The sequence below is a fragment of the Perissodus microlepis genome, chromosome 3, assembly GCF_051167445.1.
Source record: "Perissodus microlepis isolate ML-2025 ecotype Zambia chromosome 3, ASM5116744v1, whole genome shotgun sequence".
Taxonomy (NCBI): domain Eukaryota; kingdom Metazoa; phylum Chordata; class Actinopteri; order Cichliformes; family Cichlidae; genus Perissodus; species Perissodus microlepis.
The window spans coordinates 12,233,644-12,247,924 of NC_140463.1; the positions used below are offsets into that span (position 1 = coordinate 12,233,644).

Sequence of the window (14,281 nt, forward strand, 5' to 3'; positions counted from 1 at the left end):
TATCTCAATCTGCCCGAAAGCATGAGTCATGATGGGTCACTGACAACCACGTGATGATTATCTCCCATTTGTCTTACAGATATATCTTAGCCTATATTTCATGTAGGTCTGGATCTTTAATGGATGTTTATGCCTGCATGTGTAGAGGATTGAAGTATTTAGCAAAGAAAACACAAAGTGACGATATAAGAGGGTTAAATTATTGTCAGTGTGACTAAAATCTTATGCGCAAACTGACAGGTGTTTCTGACAATGTCAAAAATTGTATATATTTCACTTAATATGTCTTTTATTTCTTTTATTTTTAACATTTGGGAAAACTTAAGTCTGAAATCCAAATGAAACATATTTTAATAGTGTTTGTGTCCCACACTTTGACTGGATCGCTGGCGGCTGATCAAGGTCAGTTTTCAGTCACACACATATTTATTTTACGGCTCCAACATATTGACACTGTTACTGCAGTCCTCTGTAGGTGGCTATGGTAACACTAAGACAACACTGCCACCTAGAGGTCAAACTGAAACATTTTTGTTTCTTCTTCTGCAAAGTTTGTAAGATTCAAAAGGTTAAAGACGTAACGTTTGTTTTGAAAGATAAACAATGTTACTGAGGAAAAAAAGTAGGAAAAAACAGCAGCTGGTGATAAACTGGACTCACTCAGACTGACACAAGGTCAAAAATATAAACAGAATTTTATAGTTTCTACTTTGTGGCCACTTTATTAGGTATATGATGCTTGTTACATGTTTGACGCCTTTTTTTGTCACCTGAAACTTTGGAGGCTGTGATGTATTTGAAGTTTGTGGAAAAATGTGCATGCAGAACATTTACATCATTCGGAACATCACACAAATGAAATTATTAGACTAAGATATCTCAAGGAGCGCTCGCTTTGATGCAGTTTTTCTGTAAAATCAGAAAACAATTTTCAAATTCACTCCAAGCATGAAGGGTGCTAACAAAGACAACAAAAAATAACACATGAAGCAGAAGCAGACCAATCAGGTGATGATTGTCACATTTATTCTCTTTAGTCTTTTACATTTTGAATTAAAAACATGAACAAAATCTTAAACAAGTAATGAAAGAGTTTCATCAAAGCTTCAAGCTGCATCCCTCAGCAGAAGTGCATCATAAGTGTCGCACACATTCTTATTTGATGTAAAAATACAACTTTTACATCAGGATGTGAAAGTCTTCTTCTTCTTTGCTTTAGTTACATTTGGGTTTAAGTTGAAGGTAAATTCCATAATCCACAAATAATAATTTACAGCCATATTTTCTGCTTTAAATCTTTACAACTCACAACAGAGAACACAATGAAACTAATAACTGTTGCACACTGACACGTTCATTTCATTACCTAGGTTATCTGACAGTTATTGAATCCTCTACAAATAAATAATAATCTGAAACTTCTCTACCAAGAAACTGATGTTTTACACATTAGTGTAGAAACATCGGGATTATCAGCCTGCAAAGACAAATAATCGGCTGGACTGAGTCAGAGAAGAGACCTGCTGATGTTTCCAACATGAAGCTTGTGTTGGACAGAACAGTTCATTCTCACTGAGGCTGGGTTCAGTAACAGCTGCTTAAAGTTTGGCTCAGCTGAGTACTTTCTGCTCCTATTGGTCAGTCTCATAGACAATAGGGGAAAAAATATTTACAGTAAATGTACTCGTCAGCCCGCAGGATGATGAAGTCCTTCCTGTAGTGTCAGAGTGAAATCAGTGGTCTGTGTGGAGTGTTGCTGAATGCTGTCTGTCTCTGCTCAGCAGCAGGAGACTCAAAGTTCATCTGCAAAACGCTCTGAGACATTTCAGACAGTCTGCAGTTCAGCAGGAGGACGCTCTGAATCCTGACTCTGTCCATGTTTTCTGTAGATCAGAAAAGCAACAACAACAAGCACAACACAAAGTGACGCGCTCGCTATCAGTCCAGCACGTCCTCTTCTGACTCCGTCCCCTCTCAGTCCTCCTGGTTGATCTTCTTGCAGAAACAGGTGTGAGGTGCAGATAGATTCCCACGAGCGTGTTTCTTCCATGAAGACGTGACACTCGTACGTTCCAGCATCCGCAGTCGTCACATTCTCCAGAATCAAAGACACGTCTCCATCCTTCATGTGTCTGTCCTGCAGAGCCACCCGCTTCTTAAAAGATGGATGCTGCTTGGTGGTATCAAAGTGCTCGTCCCGGTACAAGAGCACATATTCTTCTCCCAGATCAGCTCTGCTCCAGTTCACAACTATGAACTTGTTGTTTGGAGCTCGACATGTCAGAGTGACGTTGTTTCCAGACTCAGCTGGGACTTTTTTGTCACCTGTGTGTGAAGAAACGCTGAGCTCACCTTCAGCAGTGCAAGCCAGGACGCATGCGCAGAGCACGCCCCCGAACAGTGACGTAATTCGGAGTGTAGCCATTCGAGCGGAGAGCAAAGAGGTGTCTCATACATGCTTCTCACACATGCAACATTAATAAACTAAAATTTCTCGGGAACGCTCAGCTTCGGGAATAGCGGCTTGTCTGTTTTGTCTCACATGAAGCTGAAAACACTTCAGCAGCCTCTGCGTGAAAACCAAAGTTTTCACGCATCTCTCAGCTTCGGTGTGGACATATCCGCTGTTATGTGCCCAAGTTTTTCTTCAGCCTCTGACAGTAAGTTGAAAACTCTTTACCCACTGAGAGGCTGTGTTTAAGGGGTTCAGCAGACTTGTTCTGGTATTGTTCTCTAGTCCTGCTGAACCCTTAAACACAATTCTTTTCAGATGGGTTCCACTTTGACTTTTGCTCATTTCACTGTAGTTAATATGATTTTTGGTTTTCAGCGTCAGCTTAGAGGAGATGTTTTAAAATTGTATCCACACCAGAGACAGAGACACGACTTTTTTCTTTATATAGTTTTTCAGCCTAGTTTTTTTTTCACTTTTTCAACATTTGTGGACACAGCTCTTACACTTTTCTCAAACTTTGATGTCATTTAGGACATTTTCCAATGTTTTATCTCTTTTTGGACAAGTGTTTTACACTCTTTTCCTTTTCAGTACAGTTTTTCCTCGTTTTCCCTTTATTTATTTATTTTCAAAAAAGGAGTTTTTCAACTTTTTCGCTGTTCGTGGACACGGACTTTACACTTTTTCTAACCTTTTTTTTTCTCCTTTCTAATACGTGTTTTACACCTTTATCCCCCTTTTTAACAGTTTTTCAACCTAGTTTCCTTACCCTTTCACCTTTATGGACACGGATTTTACACTTTTCACAACTTTTGATCTCTATTTGAACATTTTGGACTGCGCTACGGCTTCGGTTTTGACACCTCGCCTCTACTGTGTCTAAGCAGACTTGCTCAGTTTCCATTTTGACTTGTGTTAGTTTCACTGTAGTTAATATTATTTTCGGTTTTCAGCATCAGTTTAGAGGACCTTATTATGGTATCCAGACCAGAGACTTTAACACGACTTTGGCAGCTTTCTTCCCCGTTTTTCCACACAGATTTTAGACTTTTTTTTCAGAGTTTTTCAACCTAGTCTAATTGGCTTGGAAAGAAAAGCGTCTGGACTTCTTTAAGTTGGGTCACATGGTGGAGAGTCCTGGATTTAAGCCCAGTGGGAGTTTCCCCCGAGAGGAACAATGGACCCCCTAATGATCCTTTACCTAATCACATGAGCCAAGGTGTGAAAACGGATGTAGGTCACAATCAGCCAAGGTTTGGGGTGAGCTCATTGTGAAACCTAACCCCACCGTATCATGTGATTTCCTGAGGTCAGATGGCCCAGGATGTGAGTGGGCGTTGAACTTTGATCCCTCTTATCTGTGTTTGCACTTTGGGTTTTACAGTTTCTTGTGTGTGTAAAAAGCAAATAAACATGTTATTGCATTCTGAAATATAAAGGGATACTTACTTTGATTATGTTGCATGAATGTTCAGGCATTAATACTGTTTTGGAAAGCTGAACTAAAAGAATAAAAAGTAAATGTGAAAATGGTCACTTCATTGTGTCGTTTTTTTCTTCTTACATTTAGAGTCTCTTTGTTGACACGATCAAATAAACTGCTGCAGTCTGAGTAATTTTAAAAGAGAAAAGTATTTGGGTTGAAAGGGATTCTGCTAAAGTGAATGAAATGCTAATGAACTCCGAACTGAATGAAGACAGAAGTGGGTGGTACATCTCAAATGGGTCACTGACAACCACTTGATGATGATTATCTCCCATTTGTCTTACAGATATATCTTAGCCTATATTTTATGTAGGTCTTCATCATCATCATCAACAACTTTATTTATAAAGCACTTTAAAACAACCACAGCTGACACAAAGTGCTGTACATTGGAACTGTAAAATAAAATTACATGAGATATAAGTAAAAACCAAATAAAAGAAGAGCGAAAGCATTAAATAACTATTTCAATTAAAAGAGAAACTAAGTCTCACTGAGGTTAAAAGCCAAGGAATAAAAGTGGGTTTTAAGACGCGATTTAAAAGATCTGGATATTTAATGGATGTTTATGCCTGCATGTGTAGAGGATTGACGTATTTAGCAAAGAAAACACAAAGTGACCATATAAGAGGGTTAAATTATTGTCAGTATGACTAAAATCTTATGTGCAAACTGACAGGTGTTTTTGACAATGTCAAAAATTGTATATATTTCACGTAATATGTCTTTTATTTCTTTTATTTTTAACATTTGGGAAAACTTAAGTCTGAAATCCAAATGAAACATATTTTAATCCGGTCGTTAAGTGATGACGTGATGAATCCTACTTCCGGGCCTAAAGTAGTCTGCGTTTAATATGGCTTTTGTGTTAAAAAATGTTATGTATTTTCTTCTATTTAATCTCAAAAAAGTTCCTAAAACAGTCAGTGATCACAGTTTTTAAAACCTTAGGATGTAACTACAGCCTAACCTCGTATTGTGGATGGATTATCTCAGTTGTTCTCCTGGCTGAAGGTTGGTCCTTTTACAGCATCCTGCCATGTGATTACATTTGTTCCTGACCACCGAGAACACTCACGTTAACTTTTATCGAGTGGAAAAAAAATAGCTTGTTTATATTATGCTAACATAGCTGTGTCGCTAGCGGTCACGTAGCCCATCATTATCTACCAGCTAGCCAAACTTCAGTAACCCTACAAACGTCACTGCTGTTTAGTTTTCTGTCTTTATTTATGTTGCAAGTGGTAGCAGAGCTGTACGTTTTAATTTGTTTCCAAAACCCCGCAGTCAGGACATGCTATATTGTATTTAGATAGAAGCTAGTGAGCTAACTTCCTGCTAACTTCTAACTCCGTTAAATGTCATAAATTCCGTTTTCATGGATGCCTGGATGTTAATCTCAATTGTTACACCTGGTAGAGCAGAACGCTGATCATTTTATTAAAGATGAAAGACTTTAGACAGTTTTTCAACTCTCAGTAATGCCATAGTGATCGTTTGATATATGGACCTGCAGCGGAGTTTAGGCCCAGACACGGCTAGTGACGTCAGACTTAACGACCGGATAGTGTTTGTGTCCCACACTTTGACTGGATTGCTGGCGGCTGATCAAGGTCAGTTTTCAGTCACACACATATTTATTTTACGGCTCCAACATATTGACACTGTTACTGCAGTCCTCTGTAGGTGGCTATGGTAACACTAAGACAACACTGCCACCTAGAGGTCAAACTGAAACATTTTTGTTTCTTCTTCTGCAAAGTTTGTAAGATTCAAAAGAAGATTAAAGACGTAACGTTTGTTTTGAAAGATGAACAATGTTACTGAGGAAAAAAAGTAGGAAAAAACAGCAGCTGGTGATAAACTGGACTCACTCAGACTGACAAAAGTGCAAAAATATAAACAGAATTTTATAGTTTCTACTTTGTGGCCACTTTATTAGGTATAAGATGCTTGTTACATGTTTGACGCCTTTTTTTTTCACCTGAAACTTTGGAGGCTGTGATGTATTTGAAGTTCGTGGGAAACTGTGCATGTAGAGCAGCAAAATGCGTGCGTGTGTGGGTTTCCTCTTATAATCTAAAGATGTAAAATGTAAAGACAATAAGCTGGCCCAGGGGATCTCCAGGCCCCAAGGTTTTAGATGTGTCCTTGATTCAACACAGCTAATTTAAATGGCTAAATGACCTCCTCAACATGTCTTGTAGTTCTTCAGAGGCCTGCTAATGAACTAATCGTTTGATTCAGGTCTGTTGACCCAGGGTGATATCTAAAACCAGCAGGACGTCGGCCCTTGAGGCCTGGAGTTGCCTACCTCTGGTGCAGTTTTTTGTCTCTCTGTGTCAGCCCTGTGAAGGTCCAGGATGTACCATGTCTCTCACTCTATAACAGGAACAAATCTGATACTTTGAATTAAATTTAAGAAGAAAAGTGTGTAATATCCAAACTAAAGCCAGCACATCTTCCATCTCACTAACGTTAACATGTGGGAAACACAAAAAAGGAACAGGTCCAACTTCACGTGTTCACGGTAATAAAGCAGGTTTTGTTATTTGACATGATGTGATAACCACCATCACACTGATGGAGCAGGAACTCTGTGCAGCTCAGAACAGATGCTCAGTGGTCACCACCACAATGTCTTTGTAGGTCTCCCACCCAATTAAAGATGTTTTCTTTTCAAGGCCCTCTCTGACCTCTGCGCCTTCTGGTAACCATATATAAGAGCTTCTAAGCTGTTTTATTATTTAGCTGGTTGTGGATTCCCCCATGATCATGAAAAATGTGCAGGCATGAGTCTCTGGGGCAACCTCTGCAAATATGGTGGCAACACAGTTCTCATGACAGTGTCAAAGTACCCATTAACTTCTGTCACCACTGCCCCATGAAAGAGGATAAATCTGGACTGGAACAATCTCAGTTTGCAGCTTAGGGTCACTTCTCTGTCTCTGGGGCAACCTCTGCAAATGTTTTATTTTTTTTTATATTTTCTGCTTTAAATTTTTACAACTCACAACAGAGAACACAATGAAACTAATAACTGCTGCACACTGACACGTTCATGTAATTTCCTGGGTTATCTGACAGTTATTGAATCCTTTAAAATGGAAAATAACAAAGTGGTACAAATAAATAATAATCTGAAACTTATATACAAAGAAACTGATGTTTTACACATTAGTCAGTCTCATAGACAATAGGGGAAAATAATTTTTACAGTAAATTTACTCGTCAGGAAGCAGGATGCCATCTCAAATACCACGTGATGATGATTATCTCCCATTTGTCTTACAGATATATCTTAGCCCATATTTCATGTAGATCTGTTTCTGCCTGCATGTGTAGAGGATTGAAGTATTTAGCAAAAAAAACACAAATTGACCATTTATGCCCTAAGACAGATGGGACAGGCTCCAACCCCCTGCGACCCTGAAAAGGAACAAATGGATGGATGGAAAACTTAAGTGTGAAATCCAAATGAAACATATTTTAATAGTGTTTGTGTCGCACAACGTGACTGGATCGCTGATGACTGATCAAGGTCACACCTCTGTAGGTGGCTATGGTAACACTAAGACAACACTGCCACCTAGAGGTCAAACTAAAACATTTGTTTCTTCTGCAAAGTTTCTAAGATTTAAAAGAAGATTAAAAACGTAACGTTTGTTTTGAAAGATGAACAATGTTACTGAGGAAAAAAAGTAGGAAAAATCAGCAGCAGTAGGGAAAGCAGCAGATGGTGATAAACTGGACTCACTCAGACTGACACAAGGTCAAAATCATAAACAGAACATTATAGTTTCTACTTTACGGCCACTTTATTAGGTACAAAATGCTTGTTACATGTGTTACGCCTTTTTTGTCACCTGAAATGTTGCAGGCTGTGATGTAATTTAAGTCCGTGGAAAAATGTGCATGAAGAGCAGCAGAGGCATGCCTGCGTGGGTTTCCTCTTATAATCCGAAGATGTAAAATGTAAATTTTAAGCTGGTCCAGGGGATCTCCAGGCCCCAAGGATGTCGTGCAGGTTTTAGATGTGTTATGGTAAATGGTAAATGGCCTGTATTTGTATAGCGCTTTACTAGTCCCTAAGGACCCCAAAGCGCTTTACACAACCAGTCATCCACCCATTCATACACACATTCACACACTGGTGATGGCAAGCTACATTGCGTTCTTGATCCAGCACAGCTAATTCAAATGGCTGAATTACCTCCTCAACGGCTGTATCCCAATTCAGGGTCTGCAGCCTCAAAGGCCGCATTTTAAGGCCAATTACATCACAGCGACATGACGAAGTCTGTCCCAATTCAAAGGCTGCTCTAAATGCGGCCCTCAAATGCGTCCTTCATTCCCCTGAATTTTAAGGATGTGGAGGTGTAGACTTCGTGGCCCAACATATCCCAGACTTCATAGCGCGGTGGTGGGTGTGGATAATTTTGCCGAAAAAAAAAACGGTGGAAGCGGAGCGGCCAAAGAGTGAACTTTCAAAAGTAAGTACTGAATATTATGTCACTTATTTATGTGCGAATGTTTAATAATGAAGAACATTAAAACATTACTGTTGGCCACATGTCGGCAAAATTATGTGATATTAGCGATGTTTGTACTTTAAGTGTCAGCTTGGTTTTAAAGCCTTTATTTTAAAATATACGCTGTTCAATAGCTGACCTTAATCTTACAGAGAATGTGATGATTTTGTGGATAATTAAAGTCAGTCATATATCCACAAACACAACAAGCTGAAAGTCAGTGATGCTGCTCGGTTTGCAGTCCTGAATATCACGGCACAAGCAGGATTCACTGCACTGTTAATGTTAGCTATGTTATATTGCTGCCTCTGTTCGGTGGTGTCAAGCCAAACGGACTTTAACGTGTGTTTGAACGAGCTGACGGTTCACTCGTTAAGCTGAAAGAAAGATGCTTTAATCACAGGAGTCACACGTGTCCACTGTACTATCTGGTATGTCAACCAGATGTGGGCCAGGTCTGGCAATGATGGCACTATTTGTATTCCTATTTTACTTAGAAGACCCAAATGCCATGTTGCAATACTATACTGCTATGGTAGCCAACGTTTCAAATGCAGGTGTGACAGATTTGTGAGTGTGCACTTTATCCAAAACCTAGTGCGGTTTTCCTTATGCTTTCCACTGGGGTAGCTCAGGAGGTAGAGCAGGTCAACTACTCCTTGGAAGTTTAGTGGTTCGATCCCTGCCTTCTCCGTTCTGCATGCCAAGAGTGTGAATGTGTATGAATGTAGTTAGGAAGCACTCAGTTTAGAGAAAGTGTGTGGTTGGGTGAATGTGGCATGTTGTATAGAGTACTTTGAGAAATCCAGGAGAGTAGAAAAGTGCCACATAAGAATCAGTCCATTCACTTTCTGAATGGAGTTTTGTCATGTTACATTTGCACTATTATGTTCCAGCACATGTTGTTATTACATGGCTTGATTAAGGTACACATTAGGCTGACATCTAGGGCCAGAGCTGAAACTGTTCTGGGCCAGCACAGGACCAGTGTGTCTGCAACTGGCCTTATGCTAGCCCATGTGTGGGCCACCTCCTGGAAAACCAGATCTGGGCCACCAAAGGGCCGTCATTCTTTGCGGTATGTGGGCCATGTGTAAGAACATTGTGTGGGCCAGATCTGGGCCATACCAATTTTGCTATGTGGGTTACATTTACCTTTGTGTTACAGATTTTTATTTAGATTAGATGTATTATTAATGATGGTTGTTTATGTTGTATGTAGACAATTAATTTGTCTGCTTCTGAGTAATCACTCAAGCAGAGCTTAAACATTGTTATCTTAATCTGGGAAGGGAGGAATTTTTGGATTATTTTTAAACAAGCAAGATTTTTCATTTTTGTTCATATCTTTCTGCTTTGTTTTCATACTGTAGAGTTTTTGTATGTACTGTCTAAAAGACACAGAAAGTATTTTCACTGTACTGTTCCGTTTTTAAAAATAACTAAATTGCTAAACTTCGTTTTTCACAATCTGTTTTTTGTGGTAAGACGCTCACACTTCCTCTTCACAGCCGAAATGTGTCTTCTTTGTGGTTTAAAGTTGCTTTAAAATCTGGTTCACTTGTCTTTTATGTCATTTTCTTTCATCGGTCATCGATCAGCCACCAAAACTGTTAAAAAAAAAAGCTTTAGGTAACTTAACAAGGCTTTTTACTTACTCAACAGACATTGCAGAGATGTTCCCTCCATCGTTCCTCTCGGTGATGTGAGCCCTTTTCATTTACAGTCTGAGGACATGAGAAAATTAATCCCCGCCCTGTTGCTCTGCGTGGTTTTTAGTTGTTGTAGTTTTTTTTTTTCAGCCGATTCTGATATAGGTGGGTGGAAAAAAATGAAAATGGAAAATTATGTTTTTTAACAAGACAGTAAATGATGAAAGGATTGGTGTTTGCACTGCAAAATGTCTGAAATGTAAAACTGCTGTAAGCTTTTAATTTTTTATCTTTAAACAAGAGAAAGTATTTTTTAAAAAATCAATGCTGTTAAAATATGTGAAATTCAGTTCAATCAAATTTTAGTGATATAGCAGCAAATCACAACAAAAGTCATCTCAAGGCACTTAACATTTTAATCCTAGAAAATAACAACAGTCAGATGACACCCTGCACCCCCCACGCCACCCCCAGCGGTTGGGTTGCAAATTTTGAAGCCAACATGATAACATTATCACACCAGTGCGGTGGGTCCAGCTTTTCGGATCTAATTAAAATCAAATCTCTCAAAAAGATCCTTTGGAAAAGAATACCATTGTTAGAACAGAGTTCATCAAACTGTGTCATATGAAGAGCAGAACAGTGCATTTTACAGCAAAATGACATAGAAAGCGAGCAAAACAAAGCGAAGCAAACCCCAGGATGAAGAGCCTTAAAGCACAAACACAAAGACACACAAAATGACAGACTGGAAAAAAAAGCTTGGGGCATTTCAGACCCTCCGTTATATACAGTCATGTGAGAAAGTCATGTGGGGCGATCGTGGCTCAAGAGTTGGGAGTTCGCCTTGTAATCGGAAGGTTGCCGGTTCGAGCCCCGGCTTGGACAGCCTCGGTCGTTGTGTCCTTGGGCAAGACACTTCACCCATTGCCTACTGGTGGTGGTCAGAGGGCATGGTGGCGCCAGTGTCCGGCAGCCTCGCCTCTGTCAGTGCGCCCCAGGGTGGCTGTGGCTACAATGTAGCTTGCCATCACCAGTGTGTGAATGTGTGTGCGAATGGGTGGATGACTGGATATGTAAAGCGCTTTGGGGTCCTTAGGGACTAATAAAGCGCTATATAAATACAGGCCATTTACCATTCAAAAAGTTAGGACACCCTACCCGCTAATAACTAGCATTGGCCCCTTTGGCTGTTATAATTTCAGTGAGACACCTTTTACCAATCTCTGACATCGATCAGAAGAAAGCTTTCCCCACTCCTCAATGCAGAATTCTTTCAGCAGTTATATTATTTGTATCCCTCAGTATCATTAAAATTGATATTAAATATCCATATGTCCAAATATATTTTAAAATACAAACGCTTCCATAGGGTGTCCTAATTTTCTCACATGACTGTACATAACTTTCTGGAACTACCCCATAATTTCCTGAGCAGCAGTCTTACATCCATCATTTTGAAATGTGTCCCGTTGTCAGTTTTATGGCCAAAGTGAGTCAGAGAGCAGTTAACAGTTAAGATATTTGACAGTTTTGTCAGGTGCGTTGGCCAGAAGTGCACTACTGTCTATGCTAACAAATGGTTTTTCTTGCCTTCTGGCGGGTGAGGAGAGAAAACAGAATCCCTGGTGCATCCCCTGTGGTCCAGGTTTGTTTACTGTATAGGCAAAGAAAGGGCCGGACAGTACACCGAGCAATAAAGATGAACACCGAGAAAGAATAGAATAGAATAGAATTCAACTTTATTGTCATTGCACATGCACAGGTACAGGGCAACGAAATGCAGTTTGCATCCATCCAGAAGTGCTTTAGTGATATAGATATATTACAATATATATTAGCAATAATATAGATATGTAAGTATATTACAGAAATGGGTCTATTATGGTATGTTATAATGTACACGGTATGAAGTATGTTATGAATATTCTATAACTATAAGTATGTACAGGCTGTAGTGAGTACAAGCTATGTACAGGCTATGAACAGGATATAAATATGAAAAAAAAAAACTATACAGAAATCTGAGATATACAGCTATACAGAAATGTGAACTATGCAAGTTATAAACAGTTGTAGGATTAAAAATTATCGTATGTACAGAATGATTATTTACACAGAACTATATAGTAGTGCAGTTAAGATAAGTGAGATATGTGGATAATTTCTACAGAGGCTATAAAAAGTGCTAGTGGTTGTGAGTGGGGGTTCAGTCCATGTTATTATTGTGTGTTTGAGGGTACAGTTGTCCATTGTGTGTGTGTAGGTGGTTGTGGGTGTGTGTATGTCCAGTCCATGTGTTAACGTGGGTCCGATGTCAGGAGGCAGAGTTCAGGAGTCTGACAGCTGTGTGGAAGAAGCTGTTCCGGTACCTGGTGGTCTTAGTCCGGAGGCTCCTGTAGCGCCTCCCAGAGGGCAGGAGGGTGAAGAGTCCATGTGATGGGTGACTGGGGTCTTTGATGATTTTCCCAGCCCTTTTCAGACACCACTTCCTGTAGATGTCCTTTATGGCAGGAAGTGGTGCTCCGGCAATGCGCTGGGCAGTTTTCATGACCCTCTGCAACGCCTTCCGGTCCGAGGCAGAGCAGTTCCCGTACCAGACTGTTATACAGTTGGTCAGGATGCTCTCGATGGTGCAGTGCAGCGATAGAAGTTCACCAGGATGTCTGAGGACAGGTGGTTCTTCCTCAGAGTCCTCAAGAAGAAGAGGCGCTGGTGAGCCTTCTTGACCAGCTTGGAGCAGTTGGTCCAAGCTGGAAAGAAAGGCACACTTAGCAGTGCCAAGCTGAATTAACCCTGTTTGAACTTGTCACAGTTGGTCATAACACAATCAAAGGTTACTTATTGTCAGGAAGCGCTGTGTGGCAGGTAGTAGTTGGACCCAAAATGCAGGCACTTAGCCTCGAGTAGTGATGGCCCGCTTGAAGCTGAAGCTCCAGTGCGTGTGTCAAAAAAATCAACACACTGCTTCAGAAGCACTGTGTCGAAGCTTGATTCGTTTGGCCAGAGTCACGTGATCAGTGACGTCCGAAGCTTCATTTAGAGCCTAACTGCTTCGGTATCTGATTCAATGGTTTATAAGGAAGTGAATCATTCGCGGGATTTGTGGTGTTTTGATGGTGACAGATAGCGAACCACTGATCATTCCACTGAGAGATTTGGAGCCAGCGAGGAATAGAGGAGGTTCTGTTGTGTGGGAGAATTTTGAGTAGTTTTTTGTCAATCGGGTGGGTTTTCCAGCTTTGTGTTCTGGCCGTTTGCTTTTGTTTTTTGCGTGTTTATTTTATCTGAAAACGGGAAAAAGGTAAAATGTCAAAAATCTGCTTCCATAATATAAAAATCATTAAATAACTTTAGAAAAACTTCCACTTGACACTTTACATGTAATGTTGTAAAAATATATATTTATTGTTTAATTAATCTGAAAATGTTAGTCTGCCAAATGTGCAGCAATTGACTTTATTTATTCTCATTATCTGATAGTTAGTGGGGCCCAGGTAGACTGTATAACTTCATCTCTACCAGTTTCTCTGCACTCCAGCCTCTTCTGTGCCATGTGAAGGGATTTTCCTTAAGGCAGGAGAAATTATCTCCACGAAAAGGAACAGGTTCGGCCATCGCACACTAGAACAAATTCTCTTCTTAAATAAAAATGAAAAAGGGCTACTTAAATGCATCATGTTTTTAATTTACAAGTTCATAAGCATTTTCCCTTTCCATTTCACAATCAATTCTACCCCCAGGTCAAAAATACGTCTGGGAAAATTTCCCTAATATAATATTATTTATAAATATACCCGTCTAGCGGTTAATTGCATAAGTGCATGGAGGCAGGACCTCACAGCAGAAGCATACTCCATAATGTGTTGTACATTATTATATGTATATTATATGTAATGTGGTATTTTTGCAATTATTGTATTTACCAACATCAAGAAGTCACAAGCAAAGAAAGACCACACAGTGGTGCATGTTTAAACAAGGAGAGTTTACTGGTCAAAACTATTTATTAAACAAATAAAATACATTTTTTTAACCACCAAAAATACACGTTCAAAGCAACACAACAGCGGCCCAATATCAGACAGAATTCCACTCTGTAGAGTGGGCAATCTTAATGAAGCGGTTGGTTTTATTTTGTGGATTCAAGCTGCTC

The 14,281-nt window shown here is 39.8% G+C and overlaps 1 pseudogene; it reads right to left on the minus strand.

Annotated features, from left to right (window-relative positions):
* LOC146389946 (uncharacterized) overlaps window positions 1–2,425 on the minus strand; it is a 9,223-nt pseudogene extending 6,798 nt beyond the window's left edge.
* Between the last annotated feature and the right edge of the window lie 11,856 nt (window positions 2,426–14,281).